The sequence below is a fragment of the Pinus tabuliformis genome, chromosome 5_2 (genome assembly GCF_031772625.1).
Source record: "Pinus tabuliformis cultivar Carrire ecotype Pingquan chromosome 5_2, CPIR1, whole genome shotgun sequence".
Classification (NCBI taxonomy): Eukaryota; Viridiplantae; Streptophyta; class Pinopsida; order Pinales; family Pinaceae; genus Pinus; species Pinus tabuliformis.
The window spans coordinates 115,111,317-115,124,096 of record NC_142306.1 but is presented as its reverse complement, the minus strand read 5'-3'; positions in this window follow the sequence as shown (position 1 = coordinate 115,124,096).

Here is a 12,780-nt window from a genome sequence, read left to right as displayed (position 1 = left end):
CCCAGTAAACCGGAATCCTTAACTAAACCTACACCAACGTCCCTGTAAGGGATTGTCGTTTTACCGACATGCTGGATACTCTCTGAAGAGGCTGGGTCGGATGAAAAGTATGTCAGCTGATCAATAGTCACGATCTTACCGTTATGTGGAAACTTAATTACTCTGAAGACCGATGAAACGACCGCTGTCATAGCATATGACCAACTTCGACCCAAAAGAAGGTTGTAGTCTAGAGGGGCATCAACCACTTCCACATCCAGACTAACGGTTTTACCTTCTACCCCTATAGGCAATTCCTGTAGAATACCAAACGGACGGCCATCAAAGGCCTTAAGGATGGTGGGGGATTGGTTCAACGAAGGAGAACCAAGGGATCTCCAACATTGAATCGACATAATACACGTAGAAGCTCCCTCATCAATCACAGTCCTATGAATAGGCCTGTTTTTGACTATCACTGGAATTTGGAAAGCCATTTGATGGGGGAGACGCGGCGTACTATTTTCTAGATCGAAGATCATTAGATTCGGATCCTGAACATCAACAGCTCCTATAGCCGACAAAAGCAATTTTCGTTGTGCTGGACATGATTGCAGCACTTCTAACGCTGACATCGCGGAGGGTGAAACAGCTAAGTCCTCAACAATGTTGTAATTCTGGGCCGCTCTCGCATGTGGATTGAAAGCAGACCTTCGAAGTACACCCTTGGCGGGCGGTTTAATTACTAAGTCTGGGTTAGGTTTCTCGATCTGTAGTGGATCGGAACCAGGAGCTGAGGTTGATGGGTTAGAGTGAGAAGATTCTGCTTCCTTACCATCAACAGGATTCTTACTACCATAATCTTGCGATCGAGTCGCAATCCTCACATTAGACATCATCAAAATGGGTTCTTCACTGGCATTCGAGGAAGAACCTATCATCTTATTCTCCTGCTCCGGAAATGGATTTTTTAACACAGCAGGAGTGGGAGAACCTTTGACTATTTTCACTACCTCGGCCCGATGAGGGCAATCTCTCGTAAAATGATCCTCTTCACAAATAAGACAAGGATATCGAGGTTTGCGCTTTTCGTCATTGGTTTCCGACTTTTCTGTTTTCTCCTTCAGAGCCTTGTCTACTTTAGCCTTCTTCTTTCCTTTCTTCTTTCCGCCGTTTTTTGATTTGGCCGTAGATGACTCTACAGCGTGAATATCGGCGGTAAGTTCAGGAGAAGACTCTCCTGTCAGGGAATCGGGCAAAGTGATAATAGGAGTAGTTGAAGCCTTGGAAGACTTCTTCTTGCTCTTTGTATTCACTATACCAATCATACCATCAGCGGCATGAGATCCCGAAGGAGCAGCAGCGATTTGATTCGACTTTGGAAGATCCGGAATCTTCTCGTGTAATGTACCTGACTGAGTGTAAACTAAGTCAAGGTATTGCGCCTGAGCAATGACTTGCTCCTCAGTAACTACTCCGGCCTTAGCTACATCTTCAGTAATCCTTGGTAATAATGATTTAACAAACCATTCAGCTAAGATTTGGTCCGGGATGAAAACTTTCACTAGCCTTCTTCGACGTCTCCACTCATGAATGTGATCGGAAATATACGTGGAGGTTGATTGTTTTAGTGAAGTTAATAACTCCGTACCGTTATCGTATCTGACCGGTAACTAAAAGTGAGTTAAGAACGAGGTAGCTAACTGGCTAAAATTGTAAAAAGAGGCCCGTGGTAACTCAATGTACCACTTGGCTGCGAGACCAATGAGTGTACGCTGGAAAAGACGTAAGCGGATCGAATCATCCGAGATAGAATTTGAAGCACACCAGAGGTGGTAAGTCATCACGTGATTGGACGGATCCTCTCCAGACTTACCTTCGAACTTGGGTATATCGCTGGGCAACTTATTTGGCATTGGCGGCCAGAACGGAAGATATTGAATTGGATCGTTCGTTAGGCGCGTCAAGTCTGGTAAATCCAAAGTTGCAATAAACGGTAACTGCCGGTTAGGATCTCTAAAACTCTGGGTCACAATACCGGCCCCAGGAGGAGGATATCCAGGATAACTAGGAACAGGAGTCGCATTTGGGATATTATATCCTCCTGGAAAACCAGGATTAACCAGACCATACTGGGGTTGCTGAGGTTGTTGATAAGTGTACCCAGGATACGGTTGATACTGGTAAACCGGTTGTTGGACAGCTTTCCCAGGTTGGTACTGTCCCTGGTACGGAGGTTGAATAAATTGAGGTTGAGTAGTGACAACCGTACTTATACCAGGCTGGCCTACAGGCATCTGGACCGTGGTTTGAATCGTAGATCTGGACAACGGTACAGATGTCTGAGGAGTGGTTACAGAGACAGTAGAAACCGGAGCCGTCGATACTCCAGAAGTAAGTATGGTAGATGTGGCGGTAGTTGCAGCAGCCGTTTGAGATGGAGTACTAGGTGCAATTGGCGGCTGAGTAACTACTGAAGTTACAGAGGTTTGAACACTTGACTGGACAGGTTGCGGTTGCTGGGGTGGACCAGAAACTACAGGTTGTCCAGCTTGAGGTACCGACTGCATACTTGGCTGCAACACCTGTTGACCCTGTGAAGGATCCCACACTAACATTCCAGGGTATTGACCCATAACAGGTTGAGGATACTGAGATCCATAGCCGGATTGAGGATAGGATTGATAATTGTAAGGTGCAGTTCCCATACCTTGACCGTATGATTGACCTTGAGGTGGTGGATAACCTTGACTTGAGTATTGACCTTGAGTTTGATAACCCTGAGGTAAATACGGATACTGGGGTTGACCTTGACCTTGAGGTTGGTATCCTTGAGGTTGATACCCTTGGGGTTGATACCCTTGGGGTTGCCATCTTTGAGGTTGCCATCCTTGAGGTTGATATTGATACTGAGGTTGACCTTGGGGTACATATTGAGGCTGGGGTTGACCGTGAGGTATGTATTGCCCCATAGGAGCGTACTGACCTTGAGGTTGCCCCCCAGACACGAATGAAGTACCTTGAGGTTGCCCCCCAGGCATTAACGGAGGCTGCCCCCCAGGCGGTAATTGGCCACCTTGAGGTTGGGAAACGGGAACTGAACCTGACATCATGTAAATGTCTCCTACACCCAATGGTACATTACCACTGTTTCCAACTAATAACCCATGATCAACGGGTTGAGGAGATGCTCCCGCAAAGGTACCAGAAAGAGATTGATACCCAGTAGGAACAAAAGGACCGCCATGTAAAAAAGATTCAGGACTTTGTGTAAACACAGACGACTGACCAGACATATTTACAGGAGTATGAATACCTCCAGGTGGAAAAGGAGTACGAGGTGTAGAAAAACCTAGCCCAAAGTTGTCTAAACAATTGGTTAACGAAAGGTACCAAGTAGTACTTCTAGGAGGACTGTAAAAGATAGATTCACGCTCCCTTAGATCAAGGGTAATTTGATCTTCAGGATCAGAGACGCCTATTTCTTCCTCTAGAACTAGCTCTTCAATATCAATCAAACCAACAGGAAGATTTTCGGTGATAATTCTTTCTATTCTCGGTGAATCAGGAACACTAGGAGTCAGAGTAACAGGTTCGGATATTTCTGGTTCTTCGCCTGTATCACTAGCAGACGAAAAACTACCAACAAGCTCAGAAACTGTAACAGCTTCGAGATTATAACCTGTCTCTAAACTTTGGTAATCTGGATGGACCACCAAGGAAGATTCTCCTTCTTCAGGTGAACCTACTCTACTGCCACTAGGAGGAGTTACAAGGACCTTTAAACCTTCTAGATGACTGGACTCGTCTTGAGGAGGTTCACCCCTAAGTCTACGAGATCTTCTCAACAATTCAGCCACAGAAACAACTTCAGGAGATTGGCCCCGAAGTCTACGGGACTGTCTCGGTAATTCCGCCACAGCTAAAAACTTTTAACTACTACACACGAAAACAAAATAAAATTTCAAATCAAACCACCTAAAGTCTCTAGAGAACCAAACAAATCTGAATCACACGCCTAAAGAATCTAGGACGTCAAACCAAACACAAATAGTAGTCTTCCGGACCAAAAGCGCTAGTTGGTGATGAAGCCCAACCTCGCTGGATTCAGTACAGAAATGGCGGGTGGAACAGTTACCCCGGCAACCTGCTTAATGAATAGACTGGACCAAGTTCCTCCACTTTAACCGTCTCGAGTGAAGTGAACCCCCCAGAAAATCCAAGTGAGTATAGCCGACATCTGCTCCAGGTACAGTGGGACCTTCCCTCCACCGTCACCTCGGTAGAATCCTAAAGATAATGGCCACTAAGGTTACCAACCGCAACAAATGCACCTGGGGGAACAGTCTAAACTCCGACAGCACGCAAGGGCAGAGTAGCAAGCTCAATCCCCTTGCCGGCTCCTTGAAAATAATCCAAAGTTTACCGACAAGTGACCCCTGGCTCCTCGACAATGGTTAATCCAAGGTTTACCGTTTGTAATACGTGTGTGTCTGGCGTCGTTCCCAACGAGGGGGGAATGATCCCCTCACTGGTTCGGACACGAGCTCGTGCTTCTCCTTTAAGAGGAGCTTTCCCAGAGTACAAGTGAAACAATTGGATTTATTCTATCACAAGATAAGCTACTTGTTTGGTTTTGTTGTCTTGGAGAGTTAATTACTCACCTACTCCAAGACACTAGCCTGATCTAAATTGGTGCTTCAGAGCCCTAGTAAATAAAAGTTACTATTTCAATTTTACTTTAAGCGTTACTTTTATGGTTTTTCTTTAAAGTCAAAAGGTAGTGGAAGTGAAACCAATGGTGTGTAGACTCGACTCCAACCACTACAAAGATGCACCTAAGATGATTTACGCTACTTTGCTTTTTCAATGAAATTCTTAACTAAGAGAGTTGAGAGAATGCAAATTTTAGAGAAAACAACTTCCTTAGAAAAGAAAATCAAAATCAAAGAAACAATTCTCTTTTTCTTTTCAAGCACACAAACATGACCACTCTTTACTTGTACGAAAAACTCTTTTTCTTTCAAAACTTTCAAAGCTACTTGAAACAAAACTTTTCAAAGGAGATGTTTTTGTATTTTCTCTTTTTAATAAAGCATATAAACCTATCTTAACACAAAACAATCTCAAAAGCTACAAAAACTATGAAAACTTGACTCACAAGCAAATAAAAAGAGAAATTACTCTAAACAAACCTAACAAGGCAAAATCTCACAAAGATGACTCTAGGTTGTTTTACTTGATCAAAATCAAATCAAGGACCAGCTAATGCAGAATCAAAAGACTAGTCAAAACAAAACTCAAATCTTTTGTTCTTTTGTAAAATGGAATTCAAGACTTAAACAACAAGCACTTCGAAATTGGCCCAAGAGACAACTCAATGGTAAGTTGCTCTCACAGGTAGACTTTATGACAGGTCTGACTTCTTAGAATGTTGTCAAAACCAGAGAGATCTAAGGCTTGACAACTCCTACCGCCAAAGTCACTACAAGACCTACTCAAAATCAAACCCTAGGGCTTACACTTCGATGAAATCCACTAAAACACTCAATGCTATCGAAACAAGTTCAGGTGAAGATTCTTGGCAAGGGACTAATGAATCTGGGTAGAAAAAACTAAGAAAAAACAAAATCTAAGAGCAAAAAGTGTAAAAAATGGAATTTTCTCAAATTTTGGCAGGGGACGCAGGCAACCCGTTAGCACAGGTGCGGGCCCGCTCTGTGCACACAGCAAAAGTGCGTCCAGGGACGCACTGTGCAGCACTCAGAGGGTGCGTCCTACTGAAAAACTCAAGAAAAACCAAAATAAAACTAATCCTAAGCTAACCCACCCAGAGACAGAATCACAGAGCCAAAACCAGAAAAATAAACCAATTTTCTCAAAGCAAAGTTCACACAAAGGAAAAGACTTTTCTCATCAATGGATTCCCCAGTATGGTCGCCAATTTTTCACACGGAATCAGTCAAAAGTGCGGACACAAACAACCTTCCTAGAAGTCTAAGACATTCTAATGACAAACAAGACAAACTAGAACTATCCTTCTCTAAACATGCATTGTGATATGAGAAATCAAGTGTTTCGTTCTTACCTTTGTCCAAACACTGTTGTAGAAGTCCAAGCTTTGTTGATCTGGATGAGTTCCTCCTTTTCTCCAAATCCTGCAATCACCAACAGTCAAACAATTAAATAGCACCTGATTATAACATAAAACAAAGCATATTCAACATATAGACCAAGGAGTACATGAAATAACCCATAAACAACAAGTTATTGAGAAGAATGGACCAATTTGCATTAAAGGTAATCAAAAGGAACCATTACAACCTGAGCCTTGGTGTTGTGCAAGCTCCTTCCAGGGTCCACAAGAGTCTTCCTCTACTTTGACAAAGCTCACCCACTTCCAAATAGAACAAGCAAAGATGGCAATCTCTCCTCACAAGCTTCTAAATGGGAGTCCTAATTCCTGCAGCATTTTCCCTTAGAAATGTATAGCTTTTAACCTTCCTCCTTCTGGCCCAATGCCTGTATTTATAGTGCTCAAGAGGAAGTTAATCAGGTCCACCATCAATGGGATAGTCCCCTCTTTGGATGGGATCACTCCCTTATTGATGGGATAAGTTCCTCTTTGGTAGGGGTGCATGAACCATCTGGAGGCGCTCAATACACGTCGAACAACCTTCTAGAATGCTCTAGAAATGACCACAAGTAAGTTTTTGAAGATAAAACTTGCGCATTTTAACCTTTTCAGAGAGACGCACCTGCCCCTTTAGATACAGAGCGTCCTTGGACGCAAACCTCATGAACAATAGGTGCGTACCCGCAGGAAAGGTTTGAGAGAACCTGCGTACCCAGAGATAAACACATTTATAAAGACTTTCTCTCTTTCTTGGAGTTTGACATGGATAGCAGAGGCATAAGACTTGCTTAAGAGGGTAGTATGACTGTTGATAGAGCCATACCAACTGTAAATAGCATGGTGACATTTTTTAGTGTAACAAGGCCGGTCCAATCCCTCGAAATTATAGAATCAACAGAAATCGGACCTGAACTGAGGGAATGCAATGATCTTCAGTTAAGATCTGGGCGTATAATAGAAAGAGAGGGAGATAAAACAGTTCACATTGAAGATCAGTTACCAATAGAATAGCCATTACAACAAGAGGGTGCAAATAAGGAGCAGGCTCAACATCAAGCGAATACACCCTCTCCTCCCTTCCCAGAACGATTAGTGATACCACGACCTATACAATATCCAGACTTTGACATTCTGGGAGAGCTACAAAACCTGTACATACGAATTCCTTTCCTCCAAGCCATTCAAGACATCCCTATATATGCAAAAACTATAAAAGAATTGTGCATAAAAAAACCAAGGAGGAATGTAACCACTAACCCAAGAGTCCAAGTAGTCGGTATCTGACCTGTTATCAAGAACACCCATTAAATATGAAGATCCAGGAAATCCAATCGTAACAGTTCAAATCTATGGTCGGACTCTGACTAATGCTTTAGTTGATTTAGGAGCTGCAATTAATATTTTGACAACTTCTACTTGCCAAAAGCTCGGTATTACATCAGTAGAACCCACTTCTACTTTGTTAGAATTGGCTGACCAATCTGTAGTTCGACCGGAAGGAACTCTATACGATGTCATGGTCTCTATAGATTCTTGGGAATATCCAACTGATTTCCTGGTAATTAATCCAAAAACCCGACTGGATGGACACCCGCTAATTTTAGGTAGACCTTAGCTTGCTACTGCCGATGCTTAAATTGGTTGCCGGCAGGGGAATATGACCATAACCAGAGGACCAGATATCAAAAATCTAGTTCTATACCCTCCAGCACAGCCAAGTCTTACAATGATAAAAACTAACCAGCACCCTGTATCATACCTTACTGACAATATCAGATCACCATTGACTATACAGAAGGCCCTAGACTTTAAAGACCAAACAGAAGATGATGCAATCAATAACTTTGTTAGTCAAACTGAATCTAGACCTCATGCACAGTGTTTCATGATAGAGGCTGCATTCGATAGCGAACTAGAAGAAGATCCCTTGAAAGATACACATGACCAAATGATACTTGTGACTTCTGTTGCCAATAGTAAAGAAGTGGAAATTGAACCGGGAAAAACTCTAAACATCAATGCCAACCTTACACCGGACCAAGAAATAAAACTCATCCATCTGTTACGGAAGCATCAAGAAGCATTTGCGTGGGATTACCCTGATATGAAAGGGATTGACCCCCAATTGTGCACTCACCATATTTATATAGAAAAAGATGCAAGACCTGTCCGCCAACCGCAAAGAAGACTCAACCCTCATCTAAAAGATGTTGTAAAAGCAGAACTTCAGAAGCTTTTAGATGTTAATTTTATCTATCCTATTTTTGATAGTAAGTGGGTCTCTCCACTTGTGGTTGTACCCAAGAAGAATGGGAAATGGAGGATTTGTGTGGATTATAGAGATTTAAACAAAGCCACACAAAAAGACCATTTTCCCCTCCCATTCATAGACCAAGTATTGGACACTTTAGCAGGGAAGAAATTCTTTTCTTTCCTGGATGGCTTCAATGGATACAATCAGATTCAGATTGCCCCTGAAGACCAGGATAAAACTACCTTTACTTGTCCTTGGGGAATGTTCGCCTATAGAGTTCTACCCTTTGGCCTATGTAATGCCCCTGCCACATTCCAAAGGGATATTCTCAGCATCTTTGCAGATTTAATAAATGATGGACTTGAAGTATACATGGATGACTTTACACCATATGGAGATGATTTTGATCCAGCTTTGGACACCCTAGAAAAAGTCCTACAACGTTGCATTGCTACCAGGCTTTGTTTAAGTCACGAAAAATGCTATATGATGATGACTGAAGGGCTCATTCTAGGAAATTTCATCTCAGTAGCTGGCATTCAAGTAGATCCGGCCAAAATTCAAATTCTTTTGCTTATCCCCACCCCCACTACTCAGACAGAGGTACACAACTTTCTTGGATTTTCTGGGTATTATAGACGATTTATAGAACATTATTCACACATTGCTGCAACTTTATATGCATTAACTGGTAATGTTGATTTCATGTGGATAGAGAAATGCGACCGTGCTTTCCAGGAATTAAAGAAGCTTGTATCAACAGCTCCAGTCCTTCGAGGACCAAACTAGAATTTACCATTCCAAATCTCATCTGATGCCTCAGACACAGCAATCGGTGCAGTCCTTGGGCAGGAGGAGGATAAAAAACCATATGCTATTTATTATATCAGCAAAAATTTATCCCCTGCTGAATTAAATTACACTGTCACCGAAAAAGAATTCCTCGCTGTAATACATGTTGTCAATAAGTTTAGACATTATATTACAGGCTATCCCGTTGTTTTATATACAGATCATTCTGCTATCAAATATTTAGCGAATAAGCCTGTTACAAATGCTAGAATAACGAGATGGTTGATCTTATTGCAGGAGTTCGATATCACAATCAAGGATAGACCCGGCAAGGAAAACCCTATAGCTGATTTTCTCTCACGAATACCAAAATCAATTGAGGCAGCAGTAGTGGAAGACCAATTTCCGGATGAGCACCTGTTTGATGTTGCTGTTCAAACACCTTGGTATGCTGATGTTGCCAACTACCTTGCAGTAGGTAAGCTACCAAAACACTTAACCCCTAATGAACGTAAGCAGATTGTTCAGAAGAGTACTCGGTTTTGGTGGATTGGGGGTTAATTGTTCCACACTGGGGCAGACATGCAAATTAGGAGGTGTATTCGAGAAGATGAAAATTTCGACATCTTAAAAGCTTGTCATAATGGACCATGTGGAGGACACTTTACCGAGAAAAGAACAACACATAAAGTATTGCAGACGGGATACTACTGGCCTACAATTTTTAAGGATTCAAAGAAATTCGTTCAAGCCTGCGACAACTGCCAGCGAGCAGGACGACCTGGTCAAGCCGACGAAATGCCTCTGAGGCCACAATTAGTCATTGAACCATTTGAACGATGGGCCCTTGATTTCGTTGGACCCATTAACCCATCATCAAATTAGAGAACATATATCTTGGTAGCCACAGAATATGTTACCAAATGGGTTGAGGCCGAAGCGTTGCCTAGAGCTACAGAAGATTCGGTAATACAGTTCCTGTTCCATTTGTTTATACGATATGGCCTTCCGAGAGAAATAATTACAGATGGAGGACCACAATTTGCTGGAAACAAATTAGCTGCAACACTTAACAATTATCACGTCCAGTATAAAATTACTACCTGTTGTGGTCACCAACAACCCCCCTCTTTGTTTGATATTAGTAATAACATCAAGCAAAGGGGGACCCTTAACCAAAAATCCAAAAAATATTTTGTTTAAATTTTTTTTTGTATTAACTCCCTAAGAGCTATATCGCGTCGCAAAGGTAGAGAGAAGCGTTTTCCCAAAGCGCATAAATACACTGAAAAAGAGCGATGCGAGAACCCATCGCATCACGTGCATTAAAAGCGCTCAAAAAGGGAAAACCTAAGGAATCGCCGACGGCCGATATGCGACGTCGCACGTCGCAATGTCACATAAGCAGCACAGAGTGATAAAGCGAAAACCTTGCGATCTTGCGATCTCTGATCTGCGATCATACAAAACTGCGATCTGCGATATTGGAAATTTGCGATAACACTTAATGACGTCGCAGTCCTCGATACTGCGATTCCAATCGCAGAAAGGACTCATCGCAAGAATTCTCCGACATAAACGGTAAACCCAAGATTGAGCACGCACCTTAAGGGAAATTAATGATCACATGCTTGAGTATCCAAGAATGATTGTATCGCGTTTTTCGAAGAGTCAAATCATGATGAGTGTCAGAATTACGCATTCATTAGAACTTAATGCTTTCATGTCAATATTTTCATCATTTCTCTTCTTCTTTGCGTAAACTGCAAGACATGCAACTGATATAAACCTATATGCAGGAAACATCTAAGGAAAACAAGAAAGCGTCAACGGGGTAATAGAGAGAAGATGCCTCCGCAAATGGATGCCGCATGCAGCAGGATCGCGGATTCCAGAGTATCACCCAACAGGCGCTGATGAAAATAGACTATCTAAGACTCAGAGTCAAAGGCACACAAAAGCAGTGTGTTTGCAAAAGATCTTGAAGCTCAGACTGGGTAAAGCAAAAAGAGAAACGCAAAAGAAGGAGGACGCTCCAGAAAAGCCTGGAACAAAGAACGGAAGCAATTCTCGATACAGGGGATTGTCCAGACAACGCGACTCCTAACTCATTGAGTCATTCGCACGACCGGAAATCGAAATAGCAACAGCAAAATCAATTCGAAAGGAACCTGGGTTGTACTAAGTATACGCACAGTGAATACACCCAACTAGAGAAAGGTTTTCGAAAATATCTTCTAGTCTGTCAGAAAGAGGTGCCAGCTCTTGTTGTTTCTAATTTTCAAGCTCGAACAAAAGGAAATGACAACCAGCCGACTCTTTCAGGGTGAACAGCGCATTGCTTACAGCACTAAGGAGCAGATACAGAAATGGTTAGAAATTAGATTTGATTTTTAGAAATAAATTTGCTTTTAGTAAAAGGGCGGTCACTTGAAGCCGTTCCCTAAATTTGTGTAATTAAGATTAATTAGTTAGTAGTATTTAACCCTTCTCATGGCATTTGGAGAAGAGTCCGGAAATCTGTCAAAAAACTTGTCCTTAGAACATGCACTTTTGCACCCTCGGAGGGGGTTTTTGATGAATGGATGGATCGAGATTTATTTATGTTTGCATTTTAATGTCTGTTACTGATGTTGCACTTCTGTACTCTTAGCAGATATTAGAACAAGTAGAAATAAATCGTTATTGCTTGATGTTTATTAGTGAAATCAGTGATAAATGGTACTTTTATCTCTTGACTAATTTCTGCTTATATTCCTAAAGTGATATGCAGCTGAGTTCTTTATATGTTAATGTATGAATGTGTGTATTACCATTTGGCACTTCTGTACGGTGGAGTCATTTATTTGTGCTTGACATATGAATAACTAATTATGCGATATGCTGTTCACAACTGTTTTGCCTAACTTTTTATGCAGAATGGTTTATCTTAATGGATTTCTATTCTTATGATAGCTGAATGATCTTTATTACCAGCTATTGTTCGAAATCTTTTTAGATCGCATAATAGAAGAAAAATACCCCGGGTTAGCATAGATTAGATGTATTGTTTTTCATTAGATTACAATAGCATAGAGTTAGTTTAGAAGTTAGAATTAAATTAGCTTAAAATACCCCCTAGATCAATACCATCAAACTCTACACACACACACACCCCTCACATTGGGAAACTGGTCCCATTACCCCCAGTCGGACCCACTACTCCAAACGGGAAAGGAGCCGCCAACCAGGTTCCGGACCGGGTGGGTATCCCCCTTGTTGTTGACCCGATTTCGGGGCCCTCAACATATTTGGCGCTAGAAGGAGGGCACGAGCTATGAATGGCACATAAATCAAAATCTAAATACCATTCTGAGAGCAAATCATTCTCACCAACTCCCCCGACTTCTCCGGTATGATTAAACTCGGAACTAGAAGTCGCTCGAGCATACACCGCTGCTACACACCCTAATATATCAGACCAACTTATCATTGATCCCCCTGAACTTCAAACTTTAATTCGTAAACTCCAGGGATTCTCTATTTTTACTCAGAGGTCTGATAAATCTAAAGGCAGCATGACTTCGCAGTACAATCCTGCTCATCCCCTGACCAGATTGAAGAGTGAAAATTTTGGCAT